General features: G+C 37.0%; 1 long non-coding RNA gene across 1 annotated transcript; it reads left to right on the top strand.

Moving 5' to 3' along the window:
* Positions 1 to 403: 403 nt before the first annotated feature.
* LOC141505175 (uncharacterized) lies at positions 404 to 10,039 on the top strand. The gene is made up of 3 exons (XR_012473561.1): positions 404 to 472; positions 5,671 to 6,266; positions 9,829 to 10,039. It is a non-coding gene; the product is annotated as an uncharacterized LOC141505175 (long non-coding RNA).
* The last annotated feature ends 5,672 nt before the right edge of the window (positions 10,040 to 15,711 follow it).

Below are 15,711 nucleotides of genomic sequence, written 5' to 3' on the forward strand. Positions count from 1 at the left end.
TTGCCACCTGCTAGAAACTTAAATAAATCTTAGACTTTTTCTATTAACCTAGCTGAGCCCCTCCCCCAGAAAAAAAGAACTTAAATTTGCTAAATAAATCAACTTGTAAGTCAAATAACTCACCCTACAGGGAGCCCCACTTTCCTCATTGACTTACACATCCTCTCTACTATCACACTAGGTTTGAGGTCTCTCCCAATAGGGCAAGAAATCAAGGTTACTTTAGCACTGACACTCTTCCCCCAAACCAGAATAGTGTACCTGACTCATGTACTAAGAAGAGTAAGATTCTAGTTCATTGTTATGTTATTAAGTCCACGAGGTCTCTAAGTCTAAAAATTATGTCACAAAGCCATTGACAACTCCATTGCTGGTTCAAGGTCTTTCTAGCTTAGCCCAGAAACTCCTTATCATTCTGCTGCTATATTCAGAAGAGCAACCTACTTCTATCAACCTGCATCCTGCATCCAAGGTAGGAAATTCACGTCTATGTGTAGCTTCTCTTTGTTCTCTGACTTCATTTGTTCCCCGCCCACTGAAATCCTTTTAAAGATTGATCTTAAGGGCACAATTTAAGGGCATGAACTAACCATAACTGTGTCAGTACCAAAGCAAAGACCTTCATCATTGGAACAATGAAGGCTTCATACATCATGTAAAGATCTTCAGAAAAGATAGGAGGGATTAGAGCATATGCCTGGTGTCACCTACCATACACGAATGGCTTATTAGGGATTCCACTCAGGTGCCATCTTTTGAGTAAAGCCTTCCTTTATCTTGTGAGCTATCTTGCAAAGTGTTCTCTCTCTCCTCAAACAACCTTGTATTATACTCATCTATCTATTCATCCATCTATTCATCCATCCATCCATCCATTCATCTATCTAATCTATAACTTTCTATCTATCTATCTCTATCTATCTATCTATCTATCTATCTATCTATCTATCTATCTATCTATCTATCTGTTTCATGAATCTACTAGACTTAAGAAGGGACTATTTGTTGTTGCTTTTTGAAATATCTAGGTCCTTAGCAAGTGCTTTAAACAATGAAAACAGTTAATAACATTTTGTTGAATTGAATTTCATTGAGAAGAATGTATTTGGTGGGCATTACAGCTGTTGAAAGAGAACAATGGGAGATAACTAGAAAGGGATCATAGATAGGCTCCCTAATCCCAAAGAATCTGTGATACAAGTTCTTATTAGAAGTGTTTATAATTCAAACCAAATTGAACTAACCAATCTATGACAGTGACCAGAGAAGAGCCCAAGGGGTTCCTAATCATCATGATGTAGGAGTGACCAGAAAGAGAATCTATTCTTCAAGTGGCCCCTGTAATTTTCTTCTTTCTTTGCCTTGCCTCATTTTGCTGCCAGAGTGTTGTTTTTCCACACACTTTTGACAAACCAATGGTGTGATGAGGAATCAGCCGAGGAAGGCTCAAGTGAGGTTCCAAAGCCAATTGTGGGCAGAAAGAGAGACAACCAGCTTCTTTGGCTGTATGTTGGAGCATTTGGCTGTATAGTGAAGCAAGGTGGCTCCCAATAAAATCATACTTAGGACTCATTGTGTTTTCATCTCCAAAATTCTCTAAAAGGATCAACTTTAGTCTTTATGCCCAAGTAGTGTCTCAGTAAACACCTTGGTTTGCTTACATAAAGGCAGTCCTGACTTTTAGAAACAAAGAATCATAGAAAATTCAAGCTGTAAGGAAATTTATAACAGAGAATATTAAAGCAAAGAATGTCGGAGCTGTAAGAAAATCTGGAGCAGGAGTTCTTAACCTGGAATCCATAGAATCCTAATTTAAGGAGAAGTAGATACTTGGATGGGAAAAAATAACAAAAATGTATTCACTGCCCTCTGAAAGTATTTTATATTCTCTTCATATATTAAAGATGTTATTCTTCTGAAAAGGGGTCCATAGGCTTCAATGGGAATACCAAAAGAATCCATGATAATACATAAAAAGTGAAGAACCTTTGACTTCTAACTTAGAGTACAAAAAGATGCCAGCATTGGAAGGGATCTTGAAATATTGACAGAATTAAGTGGTACCTTAAAAAAATAACATCAAAGCTAGAAGGAATCTTAGACATCAATTTTTGAGACAGAAGAGAGGGAACATTAATTTATTGTTTATTATTAATAAATAATTATTATTAATTAATGAAAATTATTAATTATTAAATAAGTATTTATTAATAACTTACTATGTGCTGGGCCCTATGTACTTTACAAATATTATCTCCATTGATTCTCAGTTGAAGTTGAGACTAAAGAAAATTAAGTGACTTGCCTAAAGGCACATAAAGCATCTGAGATTGGATTTTAATTCAGGGTTTCCTGATTCTTGGTTCAGTGATAGAGATCCACTACTCTACTTAGCTGCTTCAAGAGACTTTAAAGTAGAAATACTAGAGCTAGAAGGAACTTCAGAGGCAGAAGGAATCTTGGCACAAAACATTAAAGATGGAAAATATTCTAGAATGTCAGAATTAGAAGGGAATCTTAGAATACAGATTGTCAGAACTGGAAAGCATCTTAGATCACAGAATATTTGAATCAGAAGTAATTTAGAATAGAGAATGTCAGAGCTAAAAGGGATCTTAGAACTCAATATCAGAGCAGGAAGGAACTTTATTTTTTTATTTTTTAAAGATATATCCATTTAATATCCCAATTACAGGCAAAGATAATATTCTTTTTTTGTAAGATTTTGAGTTCAACATTTTTTCTTTCCTCTCTCTCTTTCTTCTTCCCTCCCCTTGACAGCTGAGTAATCTGGTATAGGTTATACAGGTATAATGTTAAATATATTCCATATTTGTCAAGTTAGGAAAGAAGAATCACAATAAAAGGGAACCAAAAAACCATGAGAAGGCAAAAAAACCGTAAAGCATAAAGCAAATTTTTACAAAATGGAAAATAGTATGTTTTAGCCAGCATTCAGACTCCATAATACTTTCTCTTGATGTAAATGATATTTTCCATCACAAGTCCTTTAGAATTGAATTGTCTTTGATCACTGTACTACTGAGGAGAGCTAAACCCATCATAGCTGATCATCACACAATGTTGCTATTAATGTGTGCAATATTCTCTTGGTTCTGCTCACTTCAAAGTCTTTCCAGGTTTCAGGAGGAACTTTTAAAAAGAAAATATTGGAACAAGAAGGGACCTGAGAACACAGAATTTCAGAATTAGAAAGGAGCTTGAAACACAGAGTTTTAGAGCTGAAAGTGATGTTGGGTCATAGAATGTCAGAATCAAAAGGGATCTTAGTACTAAGAATGTCAGAGCCAGAAGGAACTTGAGAAAAAAATGTCAGATGTCAGATCTAGAAAAACCTTGAAACACAGAATGTCAGAGTTAGAAGGGAGAACAGAAAAATGTCAGAGCTAAGAAGAAACTTAAGAACAGAGAATAATTGAGCTAGAATGGATCCTAGCAATCATCTAAACTTAGCTCCTTGATCTTGTAGCTGGAAAAATTGAGACCCAGAGAAGAAAATCCCAAGCTAGTTAATGGTAGAGTCAATATTAGACTTTCAGAGGTAATATGCTTCTGGTAATCACCACCAAGCTAGGGACAAGGTATATGCCACTATATGTCTTAGAAAAATATTGTTTCTCAACAGCAGTGGAATGAGGGACTCAGGGATCTCCCTATTGATCAAGCGATCAAAATGACAAGTAGGAAAATAGAGGTCTTTATTAGGCATCCTTAAACTAGCAGGGGTCAAAAGAAAACAGTGAAAAGAGAAAGAGGGAGGGGAAAAAGAAGGATTCCGAGCTATCTCCTTCATCCACTCTAGCTCAGATAAAGCTAGACGTGTTCTGAATTCTCTCATTCTAATTGTTTCAAAAACCTCTCTTGACAGACACCATCTCATAGGTTTCCCTTTTGGGAAACTTCTCCTAATATTTAGCCTAAGTTTTCCATGTTATGCCAATCCTCCCATTGATTCTCATTCCACTGTGTCTTCCAAATATTTAGCTCTATCTATCTTCCTTTCAGAGTCTCTCTCAGTCTTGCTTTCAAGATTGATCTGTTTGACTCTTTCCTTTCAAGCCCCTTCCTCCAGCCCAGCCACGTGAGTGTAAAGATAGATGTGGCCACGAGTTTCCAATATAAATCAGATTTCTTACAACACGCCAAAGTAGCATGTCCAACCTCCAGGTGCTAATAGAATCCATCAGGAGAAAGAAATGTCCATTGAAGGAATTGAAGCTGTTTGGAGAGTGCAATGGTGCTGATCCACTACCCTGGGGCCAGAGAAGTGATCTTAGGGCAAAGGTCAGAAAGTTCAGACACACTTCAGCCTACTTAACTGTGCCTGGCCCTTTGCAGATTTACAAGATGGATGATCCTACCAGTGGAAGTAACAGGTCTTGCAAGAACAGTTACGCCACCTGGAGGAAGTCGTCTCTTCTTTCTCCTCTTGTTCTGGCTGGATCTATAGACCAGGTTAATGAAACCCTACTTGACCCACTGGTTCTGGTCAGCCATCTCTCTATTGCCTACTACATAGTCAAAAAGGCAAAGAGTATGATCCCAAGCAATAACTATCACCACTTTTGGAGAAATCCAATTATAACTTGACTTTTCAGAGATAATGGGTCCTATCTTCCTGAGAGGTTTCTCTTTTGTGAATAATGCCTTGATTTCTCAAAATGATCCTCAGATGTGTCTGAGGGCTGAGTGGAACTATATCAGATATCAAATATCAAAATTCATATGAAAGCAAAAGAGAAATGTTGCTTTTCTGGTTTATTTTCACTTTGACCTGCAACTCAAAAGGCTTCTTAGACCAAAACCCTTAATTAACACTACCCTAGGGTAAGCTTAAAGAGTCAGGGCAGCTTAGCTAAAGCTGGTGATTTTCATCAGTCTGAGAAATGCTGTTGACTGTTGCCAGGATGAAGTCAGAAATGAGGAAAGATCTCTAAATTGAGAACTTGAGAGATGCTGAAACTGCCCAGTTTTTCCTGAGATTGGTCGTTAAAGCCCAGTTTCAATTTTTTAAAAAAGTGAATTCCCAAACACCAAACTGAAAGAAAAGTGAATTCACCAAATACCCTCTTCAAGTATAGATGCAGTGGAATGATTTGTATGCATTGATGCACAACAAAATCCAAATAGCAATATGCACAATGGCCACAAAAATGTTCCCAAAAAGATCACTAAAGCAAAATGAGTAATAGAAAAGATGGGGTAGTAGAGAGTTATTGAACGACTACAGCTAGATAGCTGGCAGGTAGGTAGAATGGTGAATAGAGAACTGGACCTGAGATCAGGAAGACCTGAGTTCAAATCTGAACTCAAATGCTTATTAGCTGTGTGATACTGGTCACTTAACTTCTGTATGCTTCCGTTTTTCTCCATCTGTAAAATATGGATAATAGTATCTATCTTCCAAGATTGTTGCAAGGATCAAATGAAATAAAAATTGTAAAGATCTCAGTACATTGCCTGGCAGGCACATAGTAAACACTATATAAATGTTAATTGTCATTATTGTTATTTATATGTTGTCAGATGAGATCATTTGTATAGGATGATTTACTTATTTGTTTTCTGTGTAACAAGGGAAAGTTCAAAAATGGGAGAGGGAAAACAAAAGGTATGAATAATATACAGTTTTTAAAAATTACTTTCCAGGGCACCATGGATGCAATTTTTCGATTATCCATATTTTTAGATTATCCGCACCATGGCCTGCCTCCATTGAGGCAGATAATTGAGAACGTCTGTGTTTCCTCATATGGAACATTTGGCTTCATAATGCCAACTCCCTTCCTTCTGCCCAAGCACGTCGTGAGGATAAATGAGAACATGTGTGGAGTTCTTTGAAGAAAAAAAGCAATGCAAATGGAAGCTGTTATTATTATTTTTTTTTTCAAAACAATCTATTTTGGTGATTTTCATGGCACTGGCTTTGCATTTTTAAGCAACACCGGGGATTATTCTCTCTGCTCCATACTCTCCCCCACAGCATGTTTCTTAGTTCCACCCTATCTGAAAGCAAATAGGGAAAATGATCAGAAGTTCGATGTTGAGACAGATGTAATGGAGTGGACATCCTGGAAGATTATGGACTCATTCCCCATACCCGAAAAAACTGATATAGTTCCACTCAGCCCTCACACACATCTGAGGATCATCTTGAGAAATCAAGACATTATTCACAAAAGAGGAAACCTCTCAGGAAGATAGGACCCATTATCTCTGGAAACAAACCCCACCCATAAAGAAAGGTGGGAGACATTTCATTCACCTAGCAATTCATTCATTTATCTAGCCAGTAATTCATTCATTCATAATAATTCATTTCTAATTATAGCAAACATTTTTATCCTGCTTTAAGATTTACATAGCTGTCTCTGTTTCTCTCTCTCTCTCTCTCTCTCTCTCTCTCTTTGTCTCTCTGTTTCTGTTCCTTCTCCTCTTTTCTCCTCCTCTCTCTCTACTCCTCCTCTCTCTCTTTCTTGATATATATTTACATATATATAATGCATGTGTATATACATGATATGCACATATGTATGAATATATATGTATAATCTCCTTTAAACCTCACAACAACCCTATGGGGATAAGGACTATTATTGTCTCCATTTTACAGATAAGGAAATTGAGACTGAGTATGATTAAGTGACTTATTCAGGGTCACCTAGCTTATAAGCATCTGAGGTAGAATTTGAACTTATGTCTTCATGACTCCAAATTCAGTTACCATGCCACCTAATTGTTATTATTAATTGATACATCTAGCCATTAGCTATTTGTTTCACTCATTTGTCCATTTACATATTCCATTCATAGTTTATTCTCATATGAATTCTCCCATCCAACTATTAATTTGTTATTCATTCAATCATCTCTCCATCCATTCATCCATTGATTCAATCAGTCATTGATTAATCAATTCATTAAATTACAGAATATGATAGTTGGAAGGGATCTTAGTGGTCATCTGGTACAATTCAAACACCAAAGGAATTGCCATTATAACCTCACTAGTGGTCATCCAACCTCTGCTTGAAGATTTCTAAGTCATTCCTTTCTACTTTAGGACAGTTTAAATTTTTAAAAAGTTTCCCCTATCATAAATTTGAAATTTGACTCTTTGCAATCTCCTCTCACCCTGCCTCCTCCCCCTTTGGGACCAAAAAGAACAAATCCAGTCTTTTTTTCCACATGACAGTCCTTTAGCTGCATGAAGACATCTACCCTGTTCCTCCTCCCCCCACCTGAATTTTCTTTCCTACAGGCTAAACATACCAATTTCTTTCAAATGATCTACATGTGCCATGGATTCAAGACAATTCATCATTCTGGTAGCTCTTCTTTAGACACTTTGTAGCTTATTGACTTCTTTGTTAAACTTTGAAATATATATTTGAACCCAGTTCCACAGATATTTAATATCCTAAATGGCAAGGGCAGATTGGGGGGGGGCAGAGGATCAGCCTCCTCTTCATTCCTAGAAGCTCTGCCCCTCTCTATGCAGTCCAAGAAAACAACTTTTTTAGTTACCACACCTGTCCTGAGATCTTTTCCAGAACAACTCTTATCTATCTATTCCTCTCCCATTTTATATTGAAGTTGAATTTTTTGTACCCAACTATAAGATTTTACACTTATGCCTATTGAATTTCATCTTATTTGATTCAATCTAATACTCTCATTTGTCAAAATCTTTCTGGATCCTGTCATCCTGTGACAGCTGTCCCTCTCACCTTAATGAACATTTTTGCCTTCATTTGAACAAGTATGAGACTATTGTTCAGTTGGCTCAGTTTTATCCAACTATTCATGACCCCAAGAAATCAAAGTGGTTTGCCATTTCCTTCCCCAGCTCATTTTACAGATAAGGAAACTGAGGCAAACACCAGGGAATAAGTGATTTACCAGGGGTCACCCAGCTAGCAAGTGGACAATTGAAGATGAGTCTTCTTGATTCCAAGCCCAGCATTCTAAGCATTGTATCACCTGACATTTATACATCATACTCCACTGGAGATCACTAGCCATAAGACTTGAACCATTAATAATGATTCTTTGAGTCAAACCATCAACCAGCTCTGAATCTATCTGATTGTATTATCATCCAAACATATCTTCCTATCTTCTCTGTTTAAGTAGTAAGAGAAACTTTATCACTTTGCTGCAAGCTAAATGATATCCACTGCATTCCCCTCATCTACTAATGTAGTGATTCTGTCCAGAAAGTCATGACTAAGCTGATGACTAGTTCTTTTTTAATCACCACTGCCCTTTATAGATGCTTGACAATGATCTTTTTAATAACCCATTAGAGAATTTTCCCAGGAATCCAAGTGAAACTCACTGGTTCATAGTTTGCAGACTCTGTTCTCTCCTTTTCTTTGATGATCAAGACATTTGCCCTTCTTCAAATTTATTGACCCTCTCCTGTCTTTCATGATTTTTGAAATATCACTGGTGAGGGCTCAAGTACTGAATCTTTAGTCTTCTCAGAAGCTGAGGACTTAGTTCATCTATATCATGAATAAATAACTCATTTGTTCATTCATTCATTCATTCAATAAATATTTGCTATATGTTTTCTGTGTACTCAGTGTTGGGCTAAGAAGTATCAGTGGGGGGTGAGATATAAAAGAGAAAGGAAGTAAAGAAAGGACAAACTGATGCAGCAGAAAAGAACTCTAAATTTGGAGAAAGAGGACTCAGGACCTCATGTTGCTATTTGCTTCCTGTGTGTCCTATTTGGAAATCACAATGATAAAAAACAAGATATCAATACAAGTTGTCTTTTTAAAGGGGAAGGTGAGTTATGTTCATTTCAGCACCTGCCTCTGCTCATGCTGTTGCCTGCCCTGGAATGTGCTCCCCCCACTTCACAGGCCATCTCTCCCAGTCCTACCCATGCTTCAAGGCCCAACTCAAGTTGAGCCATGTCCTCTCAGTCTTCCCCGACCACCTGAGCTGACGCTGCTCTCTTCCTCTTCTGAACTGACCACAGAATCCAGCATTGGATTCTTTACTACTGACTCTTTCCCTTGTCTTAGTTTTGCTTCTCCAACTAGACTATAAATCCAAGTGATTATGACCATATCTTATACTTCATTGCATTATAGAATTCTAGATTACAGATTAACAGGATCAAAAATTTAGAGCTCAGAGGAAAGAAACAAAGATGCTGTTATGTCCAACTGTCTCATTTTATTGTTGAGAGCACTTAGGTACAGGAAGGGAAATGACTCCTAGGAGAGATATGACAATGTGACTCTCTTTTTCCTCTGAAGAGGTGGGCAACCATGGGCCAGGAATGTGGCATGCACTTCCACATATAAAAATACTCTAGGGGCAGCTAGGTGGCACAGTGGATAGAGCACCAGCCCTGGAGTTAGGAGTACCTGACTTCAAATCCAACCTTAGACACTTAATAATTACTAGCTGTGTGGCCTTGGGCAAGCCACTTAACCCCATTTTCCTTGCAAAAAAAAAAGAAAAAAAAAGAAAAATACTCTATCAGATAGGCAATATGATCTATTATTCCATGATACTGTAAAATATAAGAAATGATCCCTGCCCTCAGTATAACATTACCCGTAATATTTGCTTCTTGGGCTTGTTGTGAGGCCCAAGTGAGATAATGCATGTCAAGTGCTCTATAAATTTTTAAATATATAAATGTCAAAACTCTTTGATTTCACATGTAAAGTCCTTTATGATATGGCTTCAGGCTACCTTACCAGGCTTCTTGTACATATTTGACATTCCATCCCAACTGACTCCATTCATGGCATTCCATCTCTTATCTCTGTTTCTTAGGACAGACTGTCTCATGCTTGGAATGCACTTCCTCCTCACACCTACCTTGAAGAATCCTCAGTTTCCTTCAAGGCTCACCCTCTCCATGAAGCCCATTCAATTCGGATTTATTTATCAATGTTCACATTGTTTCTTCACTTCACCCCCCCCCCCCCAAGAGAATGTAAGTTCCTTGAGAGCAGGGAGTGCTCATTTTTTTTTATATTTCCAACCCTAGTCCAGGATCTGGGATATAATACTTAATAAATGCTTGTGAAAAGAACCAGCAATTATTTTTATTACCATCATTATGTTTCTCTTTATGAAATCTCCCATTACAACACCGACCCTCATTGATTCTCCACTCCTCTAAACTGCTCTAGCCCATGATGCCATACTGACAAAGAGGAAAATGGGCAAAAGAAACAAATATTTCTTATGTGCCTACTATTTGCAGGGTCCCATATTAAGTGTTTTACAATTATTGCCTCATATTGCAATATTTCAAGGATGCATGATTTAATTGATGTGGGCATTTCTACTAACCAAGCAGCTCATAGCCACTTCCAAGTTTTTTGGGGTTTTTTTAGGTTTTGTTTTTGTTTTTGTTTTTTTGTAAGGCAAAAGGGGTTAAGTGGCTTGCCCAAGGCCACACAGCTAGGTAATTATTAAGTGTCTGAGACCAGATTTGAACCCATGTACTCCTGACTCCAGGGCCCATGCTTTATCCACTAAGCCACCTAGCCATCCTGCCCCTTCCAAGTTTTAAGGAGTTTCTGCTAAAAAAAAATTACCCCATGAATTAACCACTAGGAATTAATTTCTCTAACTTGATTCTGGCTAGTATTTGGACAGTCATCATTCCCCCAGACCTTGTTAGGGCCTTCTAGAACTTGTGTTCCATTTGCATGGCTTTCAGAAATCCAAGATCTACTCAATGTATATACCACAATGAGACATTCAAAGAGGAGTTGGCCATTTTCTGTTAACTCTCCATCTCTTTCCCTTGGGTATGTTTTGTTTCTCCAACTGAACTATGAGTCCCTCAAACATATTTATTTTTATATTATCAGTTAGGGATTGCAGGACAAATCATGGTCTATAAAAAACAAGAATAGTAGATTAGACTGTGACCTCCTGGAGAGGAAAGGATTATCTTTTGCCTTTCTTCAACTCTCCATTGTTTAGCTCATATAAGAGGCACTTAATAAATGCTTATCTGCTAACTAATTCATTGCTAGCATTTATATTGCACATTCAAGTTTTGTACACTATCTCATTTGATCCTTACAACAAGCCTAGGAAATAGATATTATGTGAGAAGACTCACATGAACTAATATAAATCATAAAAAGAAGAATCAAGGGAAGGATTTACATAATCATTAAAATAAGAATCATCATTTGCATAATCATTCGTATTAAGCAAAGGAAAACAACATTAATAGACAGGAGAATTCAGTTCAATGCTGTGACCAATATCAGCTTCAAAAGAATTACAGTGAAATATATTTCCCCTCCTCTCAGCAGACAGGTGGTAACGTCAAGGTACAGAATAGGGTATACAGTTCTTGTCAGGTATAGTCAATGTTTTGATTTATTTCCCTTAATTATATTGTTAAAAGGAGGATTCTATTGGTATATGCTGAAGTAGTCACAGGATCATTTTGTTTTGAAACTGGAAGGGGTCATACAGACTAACTAGTCTACCCCATCACCATTTCATTCATGAAGGAATCAAGACCCAAAAGAAGGAAGTGACTTTCCCAGTCATAATGATAGGTAACAAAGGCAAGATTTTAATGTAGGCCTCTGATTCCAAAATCAATGTTCTTTCCACTGTACAAAACTCAAAATGATAGATTTTTTAAATTAATAATATATTCATTTTTAAAAAAGAAACAAAAAATTTACATATCCTTATTGCCTAACATAAAACTAGACAAAGTCAACAATCAATAAATTCTTATTAAATTGGATTGAGTTGGAGCAGTGATAAAATATATTTATTAGGTTCTTTCCGGTATCTTCAAATGCAGAGTGGTATTTCCTTTCAAATCCTAGGTTTTCCTGGGTCAGTGAGTCACTTCTTACCTTCCCCTAGGATGTCTTGTGTTCAAATTTCACCCCAGTTCCTGGCACGCATGAGACCCTAGAGGCTCACCCTCTGTTCTCACTGCCTTAGTCACAGTGATATTTATATTACATGGGAAGTGAAACTGAGGAGAACAAATCCCAGAGGTCCACTTGTAGAGAGGATGCTTTGATGAAGGAACATCCAAGGTCCATGAACCATTCTTTTGGACTGAAAATGCACACCCAAGAGGGATGAGGAGTGGCTAGGTCAGTGGGTTTACTCCCTGGAGCCAGGAGCTAAGGAGGGAAGAAAGGAGGAGGCCAAAAGAAACTGGCAATTCTGTGTCCCCCCCAGCTCAGCTCAGTTATTCTTATTAATAGACAGTTGGCGTGAGGAAGGCTAGTGGCATAAAAGTCAAGCTTTTAGAGAGAAATATCTGTAGCATTAGGACTCTAAGAAAGCTTTCATAGTCCTTGAGCTTCAACTGATCCACCAAAGATCCAAGTTGAGACCAGTGTCATTAATACATCTCTTAAACTTTCCAATTGGACCATCCTTTATCTTCCTGGGAGACCTAGAGGAGACCGAGATAGGTTTGGTATAATAGAAAGAACAGGGGAGGCTAGGTGGTGCAGTGGATAGAGCACTGGCCCTGGAGTCAGGAGTATAATAGAGAGAATGCTCTCAGGAGATCCCAGTTTCCTAAGATGCCAAGGATATATTCCTTTAATTTTCAGGGCATTAATTTCACAGCTATAAAATGAGGATAATGTTATTTGCAATGTTTGAATTACTACTGTTGAATCAAACAAAACAAGAATCAAATATTGATTAAGCATCTACTATAGGCTAGGCACTGTGTTAGATGTTGGATCCTAAGGTTGGTGGATATCAAGTCAACTCCTTCATCTTATAGATGAGGAAACTGAGACTCAGAGAGGATAAGTGACAGTCAAAGATCACACAAATAATGGTTGAAATAGGATTTGAACCCAGGGCCTCAGGGTTCTCCCCATTGTATCTCTCTACATGATTAAGTTTGAGGTGTCAGTGGAACAGTCAGGCAAAGATGGCATGTAAGTAGTTGAACATGTGGATCTAAAATTCAGAAGAGAGAACAGGAGTAGGAATAAATTTGGCTGTCATCTGCAATGGAGAGGTAGTAGAAAGCCAAGGCAGGTAATTCTCCATGATGCTTCCTATATGACCCCAGACAGGACAGTTAACTTCCTTGAGCCACAGTTTCATCATCTGATAAATGAGGAATTTGGACCAAATGTGATTCTATAAATGAAATTGAGAAAAGACAACACAGACATGAGGGAAAGAGGACCAAGGATAGACCCTTGTGTAGTACTCACATAAAGGGATAAGAAAAAGAATAAAAGGCCAGCAAAGGAAATAGAAGAATTGATTGGAGAGAGGTAGGAGGAGCACCAGTAGAGGATGATGAATCTCAAGTCAAGGATGGAAGGAATCTCCATCAGGAGAGGATAACCAACAATGTCAAACCATACAGAGAGACCAAAAAGAATGAGAACTTTTTAAAAAATAAAAAAACATTGGATTTGATGATTTGGAATTTCAGCAAAGAAAACTTGATCACAATAAGTGGAGAAGAAAGTGTCTGAGAAAATGGAAGGATTAGGGCCAGGGGTATAAGCAAATTCTTCAAGAAGTTTAGTAGATGATGCTGAGCGAGATGAGCAGAACCAGAAAAGCATTGTACATCCTAACAGCAACATGGGGGTGATGATCAACCTTAATGAACTTGCTCTGTCCATCAGTGCAATAATCAGGGACAATTTTGGGCTAAATTCGATGGAGAATACCATCTGTATTCAGAGAAAGAATTGCGGAGTCTAAACAAAGACCAAAGACTATTACCTTTAACTTAGGGGAAAAAAAACTATTATCGTTTCTATGTAATTTTGCTATCCCTTATACTTTATTTTTCTTCCTTAAGGATATGATTTCTCTCTCATCACATTCAACTTAGAGCAATGTAGACCATGGAAACAATGTAAAGACTAACAGACTGCCTTCCGTGGGGGTGGAGGGAGGGAAGCAAGATTAGGGGAAAAATTGTAAAACTCAAAATAAATAAAATCTTTCTTGAACAACAAAAAAAAGTTTAGTAGAGAAAATAAGACTTCAGTTTAGTGTGCTAGATAAGTCAAGAAAAGGGATCTAGGAGGAACAAATGTACTCAACATTTGAGATAACATTTCAACAAATTTTTATAGAGGCAGTACAATAGAAAGAATTTTGGATTTTAATCCCAGAGAAATTTTGTTCAAATTTCGGCTCTGATTTCAAATAGATGTCATCAAGGAATATAAATACTTTTTGAAAGAATTACAAACTATTAAAAAATATAGGAAGAAATGTTTCAGGTCATTAATGACAAAAAATTAAAATTTGGCAAACCAAAATGCTAAGTCCAGAAATTTGACAAAGGTGATAAAAGATGGGAAGATATTGAAGATGTTGTAAAAGGACAGGCACACTAATTCACTCCTGGGACTGTGAATTATTCTAACCATTCTAGAAAGTCATGAAATTTTGAGAACTAAAATATCCATACCCTTTGACTCAGAGATTCTACTGTTAGGCAAATACACTAAGAAAATCAGAGATAACAAGTAAGTCCTATATACAAAAAAAAATCTTTATAGTAGTACTTTTTGTAGTAGTGAATAACTAGAAACCAAATAAATGTCTTTTAATTGGGAAATGCCTAATCAAGTTGTGGAATCTGAATATAAAGGCAGCTAGGTGTCATAGTGGATAGAATACTGGACTTAGAATCTGGAAGACTCATCTTCCTGAGTTCAATTCAGGTTTAAGACACTTACTAGCTATATGGCCTTGGACAAGTGATTTGACCATGTTATGACTCAATTTTCTCATCTGTAAAATGAGCTGGAGAAGGAAATGGCATACTATCTGACCAGAATACCTCAAATGGAGTCACAAAGAGTCAGACACGAATGAAAACAACTATATAACATGAATGCAGTGGAATATTACTGTGCTGTGAGAAACAATGAAAAAGAGAAAAAGAGAAAAACATAGAAAGTTATATGAACTGATACAAAGTACAGTAAACAGCGCCAAGAAAACAACATGCACAACTGCCTCAGTGTAAGTGGAAAGAACAATAACTACAAAACATTGGAATTTGAATTCTTTGAAATTATAAAAAAAAAGTTTGTCCCCAGGAACAAGTCCCAAAACAATGGAAATTAAGTTCTTTGAAATTATAAAGAAAACGTTTCCCCAAAAACAGACACATGAAAAGACATCTCTCTCCCTTCTTTGCAGAAGTGGGTATGAAATCTAAGATGTCAGACTTGGTCAATGTGTTGGTTTGTTTTGTGTAACAGATTCTCTATCTTTTTTTTATTCTTTGTAGTAAGGAGGGGAAAGGAATAAACTTGTATTAAATACCACTGCACCAGACAATATGCAAAACAGTTTACAAATATAATCTCATTTGACCCTCACAACCCATTTTGATTCCAAGTCCAATATTCTGCCATACCACCTTGCGGGAGAGATACATAGGGAAACCTTGGTAATGTGAGCACAAAATAAAGCAATATGTATTTATGTTCTGAAAATTATATTTCTGTCATTCACTCTGTCATCTTAGGTGAGTCACTTCATTTCTTCAAGCTTCAGTTTCCCAATCTGTAAAATGAGAGGGTTGTACTAGATGACCTCTAAGGCAATCTTCCAACTTAAAATCCATAATTTAATCAAAGTATAAAAATCTTACAAAATTTTTTAAATTATTAATAATGTTGATAATCATATTAATAT

Source organism: Macrotis lagotis, chromosome 1 (genome assembly GCF_037893015.1).
Source record: "Macrotis lagotis isolate mMagLag1 chromosome 1, bilby.v1.9.chrom.fasta, whole genome shotgun sequence".
Classification (NCBI taxonomy): Eukaryota; Metazoa; Chordata; class Mammalia; order Peramelemorphia; family Peramelidae; genus Macrotis; species Macrotis lagotis.